The sequence below is a fragment of the Neovison vison genome, chromosome 2 (assembly GCF_020171115.1).
Source record: "Neovison vison isolate M4711 chromosome 2, ASM_NN_V1, whole genome shotgun sequence".
Lineage (NCBI taxonomy): Eukaryota > Metazoa > Chordata > Mammalia > Carnivora > Mustelidae > Neogale > Neogale vison.
Window position 1 is genome coordinate 168319947 of NC_058092.1, and position 14090 is coordinate 168334036.

At 36.3% G+C, this 14090-nt stretch overlaps 1 pseudogene; it reads right to left on the reverse strand.

Moving 5' to 3' along the window:
* Window positions 1–4836: 4836 nt before the first annotated feature.
* On the reverse strand, window positions 4837–5614 carry LOC122898893 (annotated as a pseudogene).
* Window positions 5615–14090: the final 8476 nt, after the last annotated feature.

A 14090-nucleotide genomic window follows, 5' to 3' on the forward strand; every position in this document is an offset into this window, starting at 1 on the left:
TAGGTGTTAAACAAATGTTCCTTAATTCCCCCAGGAATCATACAATGCAGACCTTTTTCTTTTTTCTTTTTTTTTTTAGAAAAGGAGGGGCAGAGACTGGGACCCTGCCCAGCAATCAAAGATGTGCCTGTGGTCTTGCCACCATGTTCCTCTGTGAAGACGTTTATCTTTTATAAGTATTATATCTTCCCATAGTACCCAGGAGAAAGGTGTGTGTGTGTATCACTAAGTAGTGACCAATTTAATGTCAAAATTAAAGACCAATTATATGTGGGTGTACATAGTCTTATATTATTTTACAATTATGTTGAAATCTGGAAGGAAATAGGAAAGAGTAGCCATGGGAGTATACTTAAATCCTTTGCACCATTGCATTTATGTGATATCTGAGAGTTCCAGAAAAGCCAAGCAGTGAATATTTAGATTTTAGGCATTGCTCCTTCAGCTTACATTGTTGATACAACTTTTACATTAATTTTAAGCTTTTCCTTTCACCTTGGCAAGAACCCAGAATGATGCAGAATGGGGGACAAAAACAGAAATGATGAGAAAATCATTATATGCCTAACCACACCAGAACAGTTGCTCTAGGACCTGATACAGTGAGAAGGATGCCATGAATCATGAGGTAAAAGACAGCTTCCAAGTTCAGTGGTTAACCACAGAAAACTGCATGTAAACCAATTAGCCCTTAAGAAAGACAAAAAAATCCACAAATGCACAGCATGCATTTTTTAACCACTTACCTGGGAAAAAGAGATAGTAATTGCAAAAATGAGATCGTGAAAATGCTTACCCCGAGACTACATCAGGACATGCTGGCATAGTGCTAACTGTGCCAAGAATAAAAAATAAAAATAAAGGGTGATTTCATATCCTAGATGAATATCCAATTACTGACTAGCTTAAAAATTTTTTTGCCCACTGTAAGTACAGTGGTATTTTCAGTGCTACAACAGTATAAAGACCAAGCAACAGAAAACTTTGTTTCTTGTTTTCTTTCATTCATTCTTCTCTTCCACTGCTCCGGGCCAAAGACATGTCTGTAGCAAAGGTGTGGGCTATGTATGTAAGGTTCTGGGTGAGTCGGTTCTACACAAATATTTTTCAGGTTGATGATCAAAGACTTTTGTGAAATGCAAGGGATCCAGACTTTTGACTATACTTTGTAATTTGAATGCAGTATTGAGTTTATTAGAAAACTAATAAATAATGAAGTACTTAAGTTAACAAGAAGAACACAACTTACTTATTGTTATCAGCATAGCAATTGCTACCCTAAAATTTACTTCCCTGACTCCATCTGTATAAACCCAGTACAACTTAAAGGATGACTTGATTTATACTTCTCTTTTCTGTAAAAAATATTTAAATATTTTAAAATACAGTTGAATTAAATTTTCTAAAGCTTTTTACTTTTTGGTTTGGCAAAAGTTCACCCTTGGAATAGGCACTTGTATGTCATTTACAAATACTATTCCAAAAGGGTTTGTCCAAGGGTTGTAGAGTTATCAATAGTAGTTACACAAGTATACATTGTGAATAAAAAAGTGGGAATTATTTTAGGCAAAAGAAAAATGTGTCTGTGAATTAGCCAAAAGACACACAGTGTCTTTTGTCACATAGTGAGCTTTTTATGTTGTTTAAAACTTAACAAAATTTGCCTTCTAGTATTTGTCTATGATAATGAGTTTTCTTCAGCTACTTGCTCTGTGCATAGCACTGAACACAGGAAGTAAGAAATATATATCCTAATTGATTCATAAACTATAATATAGTTTCACTTTTAATTCCACTTTCGTTTAGACAAATAGTCCTTTGATTTGCGAATGATACTGCATGAGAAAAATCTTTACGTAGAGTTTATCACAAGAGAAAATGGCAAAACACTTTCAAAAATTTTTAAATATAAATTTTTGTGTAGAAAGATCAAATTATATTTTAAGACACTTAGGAAAGATTTAAAATATGATTGTATATTCTAAGTGTCTTTTTGTTGTGGTTGTTGTTTTAGAACCATACCACAAGAGAAGTTTTAGAAACAATTAATTTCTTGAGAGAATAATTAAATATAGCTAGGTTTAAGAAAAATTCTAATATAAATACAGGCCGCCTCTTTAGAAGTAGACTATTTTGATGAAGTTCATTTGCAAGTTAATACTTTTAAAATGCACATGCATTTTAGAGATAGCAAAGTTGAAAAAATTTGCTAAGTTTGACACATTAGAACTTCAAAACAGTGAAAAAGACATTCTTAAAGTACCATTAGAGTATTTATTTCCTAAGTCATGAACTCATTAGTTATTCGATGTAGTAGTGCTCCATAAATATTTTTAAATTTGGGCACCTGGGTGGCTCAGTGGGTTGAACCTCTGTCTTCGGCTCTAGTCATGATCTCAGAGTCTTGGAATCAGGCCCTATATCAGGCTCTCTGCTCAGCAGGGAGCCTGCTTCCCCACCCCCCACCGCTCCTCCCACCCCCGTCTCTGCCTGCCTCCTCTCTGCCTACTTGTGATTTCTCTCTCTGTCAAATAAATAAAATCTTTAAATATATATATATTTTTAAATTTATGTCAAGAGGATTGTTAAATTTTAACAAGTCTAAAAATAATATCTACACAGTGGTCGTATTTGTGGGAAAAATGGTAAGTCAAGATAAAAATCATATATATATATATGCATAAATAAATATGTGACAGATTAACATGTCAACATATTAATTTTTTGGTTTCTCCATATTTCTCTTTTCTCTTAGTTTGAACCCTGAGGGCACGCTTAGTCCATGGGGAAGCAGAAGCAGAAATTTAAAGAAAGTCCTGTCCTAAGTCTAAGATGGAAAGATTTTGCTTCAGTTTCCAAAACATCAAGAGACGATTTTTCTCTTCATAAGACTAGTGAAAACAGGTCCAAAGAGAAAGGAGCAGGTAGACCAGGGTCCTTACTGGAGAAGAGGAAGCTTCTTGATAGGACCAAGGAGTAAGGTAGAGGGGGCCTTGGGCTATTCTTTTGTTAGTGTAGACAACAGATCCCTGCCATCCATTCCCTAGGGACATTTGTAAGCCCTCCAGCACAGGGTTGGAGAATTGGATACCATGACCAGAACACAAGGGTCCAGAGTCAGTTAGGAGTTTTCTAAATATTTGAGGCAATGGAAAAATGCTGGGGAAGGACCTACAGGAAGAAATGAAAGGGGTGGTTTTTATGTCTGGGGCCATTTGTAGAATTGGAGGAGGCGGGAGCCAAGGAGAAGTTTTGAATACTCTCTGGTTTAAAGGTTTTACAAGAAAGTATTCATTTAATGTTTTGTGTTATTCAAATAATTTTAAATCATTGATTTGACTTTAAAAAAGAGAAATTGTAATAAAATACTTTAAAATTTTTTCTTGACAGCTGATGATTTTTAAAAAGAGAAAGTTTAAAAAGTGTTAGCCCCAAATTCATATATTGAAATCCTAACGTCCAACGTGATGGCATATGGAGGTGGAGTCTCAGTGAGGGGTATTGAGGTCATGAGAGTGGGGCCCTCAATGAGTAGTATTGGTGCCCCTATAAAAAAGAGAGCCCACAGGGCTCTCTCATCCCTGTCATCACTGAGGGCATAGCAGGAGGACAGCAGTCTATGAACCAGGACTCAGGCTCTCCCCCAAAACTGAATTTCTCAGCTCCTTAACCTTGGACTGTGAGAAATAAATTTCTGTTGCTTATATACCAGCAGTCTGCAGTACTTTGTTAAAGCAGCTCGAACAGAATAAAATAGGAAACAAATGAGAATTTTAACTGAGACTCTAAAAGGATCTTCTGAGTATTGCCAAGAAATTACAAGTTGGGTTCGTCACCTCTAAATTCATCTCAAAGTACATTATTTTCCTTTTACATGGTAATATCTCTAATCATTTATTATAATAATATATCAGATATGATTTAGATTGATTTGAGAGGGTTGGAAAAAGAACGAAAATAGGAAGAGAAAGGGGAAATATGAAGGGACTAAAAAGGATATGTGTAGGTAGCAGTTGATATTTATTGATCACTTTTTGTATTCCAGCTCTTAATTTTAGCACTTCACATAAATTACATAATTAAGTATTCAAAACAACTCTTAAGAGGTTGGTGTTATTATTACTCCATTTTACAAATGAGGCAATTGAGGGACAAAAACACTAAGCAGTTTATCTAAGGACTTAGAGTTGGAGGGCATGAAGCAGAGAGGTGAACCTTGAAAGTCTAGCTCTAGATGTGAACTGCCAGGAACCATATCAGATTTCCTCCTTCAGTGTATGTAGTAAAAATTAGCATAGAAGACATTAACTAAGACGGGGGGGATGGAAAAACAGCAGAGTGGAATGTATACAAGAAATGGTATGATAAGGAAATCAATTCTGGATTAACCTGTTCCTTTAATTACCACTAGGTGGCAGTGGTGTCCCAGGACACCTTAATTACTTTTGGGATCAAGAGGGTTAAACCATAGGCCTTAGGGTGATGTGGAATGAGGAACTGTACGACCTCGTTCAATGTTATGAGATATTCGTAAATCAAATGTGACCTCTAAGGGAACCTTTTTGACTCTGGCTTACGCTTGAAATATTATCTATTTATATTCTCATTAATTCCTTCTCTCAACCTTAAATTTGTCACTACAATTAATATCATTTTCTTTTTTAATTTTAATAAAAGTCTATTTTAATGTTTTTCACAATAAAATAAATATTTCTCCTCATGACTGCAGATATGTAAGGCTGTTTGCTAGTATTCAGAACCACCACAGTAATGGTAGTCTTCCGATTGGTGTGAAGGCTTCAGTAACTATAAGGAATTACTTATTTGAAACCGCTGTCAAACCAGCAGGACTGCATTTATGCATCCATCATTTTCAGCATTGTTGGTAACCTGGGCATATTTTTCCCAAATAACTTCGCCTCCTTGTGTCACCAGACTTAACTCACTCACAATCACCTCAATTACAGTACTTTCGGTAGTAACACTCAAAGTTGTATATAGTGGGGATGAAGGACTCTCTTTTACACCAAGTATTGGCAGGCAAAAGGTGGTTTCAATTCAGGATGTGTTCCATGGGCCTTTTTGAAACATAAGCCTATTGGCCTAATGGATCTTTCCTGTTTAGGTAGTTTTCAAGTAAAGCGGTCTCCAACAAAGCAGACTTTAGTGACCATCCTCTTCCATGCTTTCTTCTTTCTCCTTCCTGTTTGAATAACTTTTAATACTTCTGTTTCTCCCTGGGCACGAACTTTGGGTAAAGAAACTTCCCATTTACCCTCTTTCTCTTTTCATTTTTATTTAATTATTTTGGAAAATTCTTTAGCTTGTGTCTCCCTCCCTGTCCAGTAGACAGGCAGGTACTGCTCCTTTTGGAGTCTTTTCATCATTCTTTTGTTTGATGTTTCTCTTTTCATGCATTTTGTCGTTTTCATTTGTATTTTCTCTGCATGGCGCTGTTGATGGTAGAGCTTAGCTTTCAGACCACTCATCTTTTTTGCCTTCTTTGAATGTTCATGAGCCTCTCTCGAACTTATTTCTTTCTCTTTTTCTCATGGTAATCCAAACAACAGCCATAGCGCTTCCGGTGAAACTCAATATATTCATTTTGTGACATGATGACTGCCACAGAGCCATTGGGTACAGCTGCCAGGGTGCAAAGAAGCTCTTGATTTTTGGGTCTCCCAGATTCATGAGCTGACTCCTTGCAAGCCATGACAGGAAAGAGACCAGTATCACTGTCTTGATAAAGACACAATCCTGCACCAAGTATCATGTATTTATTAGTTGATAAAAAGAGTCCATCCTTATTCTCCAGGGTCATTTTCACAAAGATGACAGTGTAACTCAAGATTAAAATAAAATGGTAATTATTAGAAATACTGTAACGTTGGGCTATAATCAAGTGGTATTTAGCTAGGAAATCTAGGATTGCTGAGCCTAACCACTCCAGCCCTATAAAGTTCTTGAGAAGGAGATAGTCACAAGAGGCAAACATGATAAACTAGTTCCTCCCTTTTTTGGGGTTGACTACCTACTAACTGCCCCATTTGGAACTTACTGGAAGACAACATTCATAGATGGTCTGAGCTCAAGCACCAAGTGGAGCTTCTACCTTCTTTTAGCGCCCTCTTCTTACTGCCAGATGGTTTGCCTGATGAAAGAAGTAAGTTTATTTTAAGTCGAAATTCTCCCCAGGCTATCTGAACAGCTGAGAGCTCAGAATGGCTGGTCTGCGTTAAGGAGCTGAGTCCTGGGTCACTTTATTCTGGAAGCAGACAAGCAGAAAACACAGGGGAAAAGTTTAAGAGAGAAAGCCACACCAACCATGAGAACTCTTGGTACCCAGCCATCAAAGATTAGCAGACATGGCCTAACCACTATTCTGGAAGCCAGTCCTATCAAGATAACTGCTCTACACTGTGGGAGGCAGTCAGTGGCAGGTAGGGGGAGAATTGAGAATCATCTCTACCATACAGACAAATAAAGATAACAGTGTGCATAAACTATTGCTAGTTTAGGGAACTATTGAAATAAAAGACAACAGATGCATTAAATCTTGTTTCTAGGGCTGTGCTTGTTACACGGTTGAAGCCATTAGCCCTCAGTAGCTAGTGAGCACTTGGAAGTGTTATTGAGAAACTGGTGAGACTCCAAAACTGAATGTTTAATTTTATTTGGTTTTAATTAATTTCAGTTTATTTATTAATTTCAGTTTAAAAACAAACAGTATAAAATATTTTTCTGTTAAGCACAGTTTTATTGTTTTGGTAGGACTCTTTTCTCTTTAACCCTAGTATTGCATTAGATAGGTGCTGTTGCATTGTAATAGGTATGATGAATAGCACTTCCTTCTTTTATGTACACTACCAGTTGAATCAGTGTCAAAGGATAGGTTCAGTTGGGGTGATTTTTGTAATATGTTTATGTAAATTTTTTATTTAGACAGCCTAAGTTATAGTGCTATCTGTATAAATTATAATTGGTAATTAAATTGAAACACTTTAATAATAATATATTTTTTGGCATTAATATTAGTGTGGGCAAATTTTCAAATTTATAATAAAGGTATATGTCTGATGCAGCCAGTTGAAAAGGAAGAGTCTGGTATTTTGATGGAAACAGTAAAGAAAAAAAGAAACTGGAAGAATATATGTGAAAATGTAATGATCAGAGGCAATTACACTTTATAGGGCAAATCAAAAAGGCTGTTGTTTGCTGTGTAAACACTTCTTTTTTTTTTTTTTTTTTAGATTTTATTTATTTGCTACAGAAAGAACATGTATGAGAGAGTGAGCAAGAACACAAGCAGGGGGAGCAACAGGTGGAGGGAGAAGCAGTCTGCCCTCTAAGCAGGGAGCCCAATTCCAGACTGTATCCCAGGACCCTGGCTAGGTTCATGACCTGAGCTGAAGGTAGCTGTTTAACTGACTGAGCCACCCAGGCACCCCTAAAAACTTTTTTAAAGATAATAAAGTGGGTGATATTCAGAGATATTTTTAGCAAATGTAGAGTAAATTTGATAATTAAACATCTAACACATTTAAAAGTTTTTTAATAGGGCCTGAGCTTATAATCTTGACATGCTATAAAATGGCTTGGATACTTGCACAAAAAAAGAAAATCACTTTTAAATAGATGATAAAATAAGTCATTTAAATTATGGCAATTTTGTTAGATAATTACATGAAAAAGATTAAAAAATGCATTTTATAAAAAATTAAAGGTCTTCAATGAAACTGTCAAACAGTTACCAGGAAAACAAAAAGTCTTTCTAAAAATATTAGGTATCAATTGATTGAAAGTTCGAGAAACTGAAATATTGTCTTTAGGATTTAAGATGAGTCATGCAGTATGAGATGTTGCTCAATTAATACCTTAGTTACATTTGTCTCAAAAGGCCTTCCAAGTTCACAAAAAAGCTGTTAGCTGCTTATGACCTAGAAAATTAAGTTGTGTTGTAGATATTTTGGATTCTTACTTCAGTTAAAAAGAATTTCAAATATGTCTCCAAAAAAATCACTTTCTGTTACAAAAGACTCCAGTTACATTATGTCAAAAATTCAAATACACTGGAATTTTAAAAACAAGAGACTCATGTTTTCCTTATTATTTCACTACATGAACCTTAGAAGTATCATGAATGCAACTGTTAAAATTATTCAAATTTAAATGTAAAGGCCATGGATATACATATATTCACAGCTCATGAACTATTGCTAGTTTAGGGAACTATTGAAATAAAAGACAACAGATTCATTAAATCTTGTGTTCTTTGCTAGTGCTCATTAGGTGAGTCATGGGAGAATTTTATAAAGATGTATTGTTACCTCCATATCAAGGTTTTTTGAAACAAAAACAATAATGATGAAAAATGGCAATGGGATTTATGTTTTCTCACTTATATCACACTATATAAACACACACACACACACACACACCCAGAGGCAATATTTGAAGGTCTAAGAAAAGGAAGTATTTGCAACCTAGCTAGATAGGTACAAGAATTTGTCAAAATTGAAACTGTTAGTTCAATTCAGTAATAATTATTTTGCACATTTTTAATGTGAACCAATATATAAGAGAGTTTTAATTATAATTGCCAGCATTATGTAAATGGCTGTAAAAAGGAGAAAAATCTGAGGAATGCTGTTGATATTGATAAGCTTTTAGAATTGCTTTTCAATTTATTAATTTCTTTGAATTTGATGTTAATAATATTGAGCTGAAACAAGAGTTAACAAATTTACTTAATTTGGGTAGACATAGAAACTGATATAGTTTTGTTTCAAAAACAGGTGTTCATTCTAAAGAATGATGAATTAGTTTTGTCAGTGTGGATGTGAATATTAATAGAAAATGATTTTTTGTTACTTGCCTTAGTTATTGGAAAGCACTTAAAGATGTTAGGAAAATCGATAGGTGAATCTGCTTTTTCAGCTGTAAATTTTCTGAAATCTAAGTAGAGACCATATATTCCTAGTAAAAATTTAGCTCCTACACAGTATGTGCTATAGTCTCTAAGTGTAATATGCACACTAACTTTCAAAAACTTAAAGAAAAATAATGTAAAATAGATAATTTATATTTTAAAATATTGATTGTTGAAATGATAATATATAATAGCCATTGAGCTAAAGTATAATACTAAAACTAATCCCCCCTTTTTTCCTTTATTAGTTACTATAAAACTTTCTCTTTCTGGCTCTCATTATCCTTGTGTTGAGCCGTGCTGGTCTGGGCTTTGTTCAGGATTACCTGGGGGAACTGGACTTAGCCCTGAGGAATATTAAAGCCCTATTTTGACCTAACATCCTTACAATGCTTGGTTGCAGAGTACAGTCTCAGAGTAAAAGTGTGATAGCCGAGGGCTTTCCTGGTTTCTCATACCTCTTGAGGATAAATTCCCTGACAGACACCTGGGCATACAGTATTCCCATTAAACCCATACTCAGCAGCTGTCCCTCAAATCTGGGACCATCCTTCCCCTTTCTTCCCCTCCACCGCCCCCCACCCTGCACTGTGTCCTTTGACTTTGTAACTAAAACTTTAGCCTTGCTCTCCTCCAGCAATCCTGTCTTTTATCCATCTGAGTCCCCCCAAAAAGCTACCACTACCCTCTTTTCCTTCCTCTCCTCTACTGCACACACATCTGCTGATGCTAATTGGCCTCCTTTAGGGTCTCTTAGAAGGAATCAGACATTCTAATCAACGGAGAGGTTATCATTTCGTCCATCTGGTTCCAAAAACTTTAAGGAGTTACTATCTACTTAATGAAAGACATGTCTCCTCACCTTCGTATAAACTTACAAAGAAGAAAGAAAACCCATGGGGTTCATTCTCCCCTTGCCTCCAATTTATGGCTCAGAAAAAAAAAAATCAAAATTATTATGGAACATGAGTCAAAAATCTAAAGCAAATGGACATTTATCAGGCAAGGGGTGATTTAGAAAGTGTTTTTGAAGATTAACATGCGTAGAGGGACAAAGTCTAATGTTAAAAACATGCTCTGCAAAACTAAAAATAATGTTATGTTATAACAAATTAAGTCTGAAATTGTTTTAATTGGTGTGTACATGTGGAAACAATAGAAACCCATCAAGTAGAAAGTATATCTATTCAATTCTGAATGCACCCAGGAATCTTATTAATTATTTTATATTAGAATTTCAAGCAAGGGAATAATACAACTTTTTAGTAACAGCAAATTCTAATCCTAGAATTAGTTTCTCTCTTTTTCTTTCCTAGCAGAAATAAGTATTTTTGCAATAGTTTTCATGTAAATATTCATGTTTATGTTATGCTATTTAGGGTAATCTATCCTTTTTGTGATTTTTTTTTTTTAATCAGAAAATGAGGGGCACCTGGGTGGCTCAGTGGGTTAAGCCTCTGCTTTCGGCTCAGGTCATGATCTCAAGGGTCCTGGGATCAACCCCCGCATTGGGCTCTCTGCTCAGCAGGGAGCCTGCTTCCCCCCTCTCTCTCTGCCTGCCTCTTTTCCTACTTGTGATTTCTCTCTGTCAAAAAAACAACTAAAATCTTAAAAAAAAATCAGAAGTGGCGGGGGGGGGGAGGTTGGGGTACCAGGTGGTGGGTATTATAGAGGGCACAGCTTTCATGGAGCACTGGGTGTGGTGAAAAAAATAATGAATACTGTTTTTCTGAAAATAAATAAATTGGGAAAAAAAAATAAAGTAGACCAAAGAAGATGGTTCAAAAAAAAAAAAATCAGAAAATGATAGGTCTAGGATTACCGGTACTTTAAAAAACATATTTTGCCTCTCCTCTAGGCTGATTACTTAAGACTGTAAGATATCAATCTCTCTGAGTGTTACCTCTCAGTTTTCTTTTCTTCAAATAGGGATGATAATAGTATCTTCCTCCTGGGAGTGTGACAAGGATTAAATGAGATGACCGGCCTAGCACAGAGATATACAAATAGTGTTATTGTCATTCATTCTTATTATCATTACCTCATCACTATCAACACACTCATCCATATCAATATCAAATTGCAGTATTTATCAGGACGTGTCCCTTCACATAGTGACCTTACACCATAATTAGATTTAATTTAGACAGCTTGAACTCTGCATCCCTTGGAGAAAGGAGAAGGATAGTTTTATTGATCCATTGGTCCCATGTTTGTAATGTGAGTATCACCAAGAGTTTGAAGAGAGATCTTTTTCATACAACCTGGTTATCTTTCAGGAGTAAAACCTGGTCATTGGGGAGTAAAACCTGGTTATTGAGGTAACCAAAAGATAATATATATTTTTACTTTTTCAGAGACTGACATGTACTTCTAGGTAACTTAAGGAGTTTCACAGATGTTTATAAATGTAGTATATACCTTAAGTGTTAATTTCAGAACCTAATTCTGCTAGAACTGGGCAAAATCTACTTTTGGCAATTTTTCTTCATTGACTGTGTCTTAGCTTAGAATCATTAAGTCTCCTCTTCTCCCACACAGAAATGAGAGGGAAGCCTAGAAGAATCCTATATGCCTTTAGTGGCCTGGAGCTTTGTACATGTTCAAAAAGCATTGGCAACTACTGAAATTTTTTGACTAAGAAATGTAACTGAAACGATATTAAACCGATGAGGTTAAACTACGACATTAAACTGATTTTTTTTTCAAAGTTAGGCTTGAGATTTATTCTATGAGGAGACACTACAGTAAATGTAAAGACCTTACATCTTTCAAGAAACCTAGAGCTTGAACTTCAAAGAGTCAATGCAAAAAACAAAAACAAACCCCTAAAAGTCAATGCACTGCAAAATGCACTGCATAAGAAACAGTGACTGAAAAGTAGCTATTAAACTGATTTTTAAAAGACTCCCCCCCTGCCCCGGGGTGCCTGGGTGGCTCAGTCGGTTAAATGTTTGCCTTCCCTTCAGGTCATGATCTCAGAGTCCCAGGATAGAGCCCTGCATCAGTCTTCCTGCTCTGCAGGGAGTCTGCTTGAGGATTCTGTGCCTCCCTTTCATCATCTCTCCTGGTGTTCTTTCTCTCTCTCTCTCTCTCTCAAGTACATAAGATCTTAAATAATAAATGAAAATAAGATTTTCCCCAAATTTTATTGCCTCATAACTGTCAAAGTAAGAATCAAGTGTTTGTATTGCTTCAGTGGGTATAATAAAGAATGAAGTCATGTTCACTTTGGAGTTCCAAATTCAAGGTTTTTTTGGTCTTCTTCCGGTTTTGGTTTTGGTTCTGGTTCAGAGCAAGATAATATCTACCAAGTCAGGATTTTGTGAGGAAACAAGAACAGGATTTCTATGGCCTAAATCTTCCTTTTGGTATCACGAATGGAATTTGGAATCAAGGCAGAGAGCCTTGCTCTCCAATTCTGTGTGTGTGTGTGTGTGTGGGAATATATATATATATATATATATATATATATATATATATATATATTAGAGCCTGTTTCTTTTCAGGTAGAGATAGAATTAGAAAGCTCTTCCATCTCGGATATTAGGAATTGAGGAGCTGTAAAAATCAGGTGATTTAGGTAAGGATGAGCATGCTGCCCAGGGACACTTGGGTGAGGGTTAGGGAAAAGGAAAGGCAATCTGATAAACTCTGATTGGGATTCCTGACCGATTGAAGGCAAATCAAAGAACATCAGAACATTCTCTGCTTCCCTTGGCTTCATGCAAAATAACATCAGAGTGCTAGATCACTACAGGCAGAGGTCTAGAAGCATAGCAAACTTGGAGCAGCAAATGCCTGGTCTATAGGCCATGCATGACATGGAAGAGGTCCAGGTGTCCAAGTATGACTGTGTGAAGGAAGAAGTAGGTAGGTGAGAATTAAGAGTGCCCTTCAACGGATGAATGGATAAGGAAGATGTGGTCCATATACACTATGGAGTATTATGCCTCCATCAGAAAGGACGAATATCCAACTTTTGTAGCAACATGGACGGGACTGGAAGAGATTATGCTGAGTGAAATCAGTCAAGCAGAGAGAGTCAATTATCATATGGTTTCACTCATTTGTGGAACATAACCAATAGCATGGAGGACAAGGGGCGTTAGAGAGGAGTAGGGAATTTGGGTAAATTGGAAGGGGAGGTGAACCATGAGAGACTATGGACTCTGAAAAACAGTCTGAGGGGTTTGAAGTGGCGGGGGGGGGTGGGAGGTTGGGGTACCAGGTGGGTATTATAGAGGGCACAGCTTGCATGGAGCACTGGGTGTGGTGAAAAAATAATGAATACTGTTTTTCTGAAAATAAATAAATTGGGAAAAAAAATAAAAATAAATAAATTAATTAATTTTAAAAAAAAAGAGTAAGCATAACTGTGGGGTGCTGGGGTAGACTCTTTGGTAAGCATTCAGTCTTGGTTTTGGGTCAGGTCATAATCTCATGGTCCTGGGATGGAGCTTCTTTGTTCAACATTGAGTCAGCTTGGGTTCCTCTGTTCGCTCTGCCCATTTGTTCCACTCTCTGTCTCTCTAAAACAAACAAATCTTGGGGAAAAAAAAAAAGTAAGCATAACTAAATAAAATTAGGCTTAACTGCCAAAGAGTTACCATGGTTCAGGTTGAGGAAACCTGTGCAAAGACAAATGAGCCCAAGTAAAGGCCGTGAAGTCTCAGAAAATCCATGCTGCCAGCAAAAATTAAAATGTGGAGCCTAACTAGCACAAGGAGTTTATTGAGCTTCATGGGAACAATCACTCTTGCCAACCTTGAGAACATAGACTTTAGTGCCATCATCTCCGGACAGGTCAACAAATCTACTCTGGAAGGACAAAGACCAATGCTAAGACTTACTGGTTATTGCCTGGGCAGAGTCACCATGGCTAGCAGAACTAGAGAGTTCTCTTCCTTGTGCTCATGAGATTGCATGCCCTTAGGTACGCTCCTAGGAGTACACAAAGTTAAGAACTCCAAAATGATTATTTACTCTTAAGAGATTGAATTAACCTGAGAGCCTTTATAACCACAAGAGAAAAGTTACTGTTTTCTTCAGATTTAAGGGTTTTTTGTTTGCCTGGAATATACATATATATAAGATTTACTTTTAATTAGAGAAATAGAAGATCAAGGTCAAAATGAGGTCCATCATAGAACATAATAAA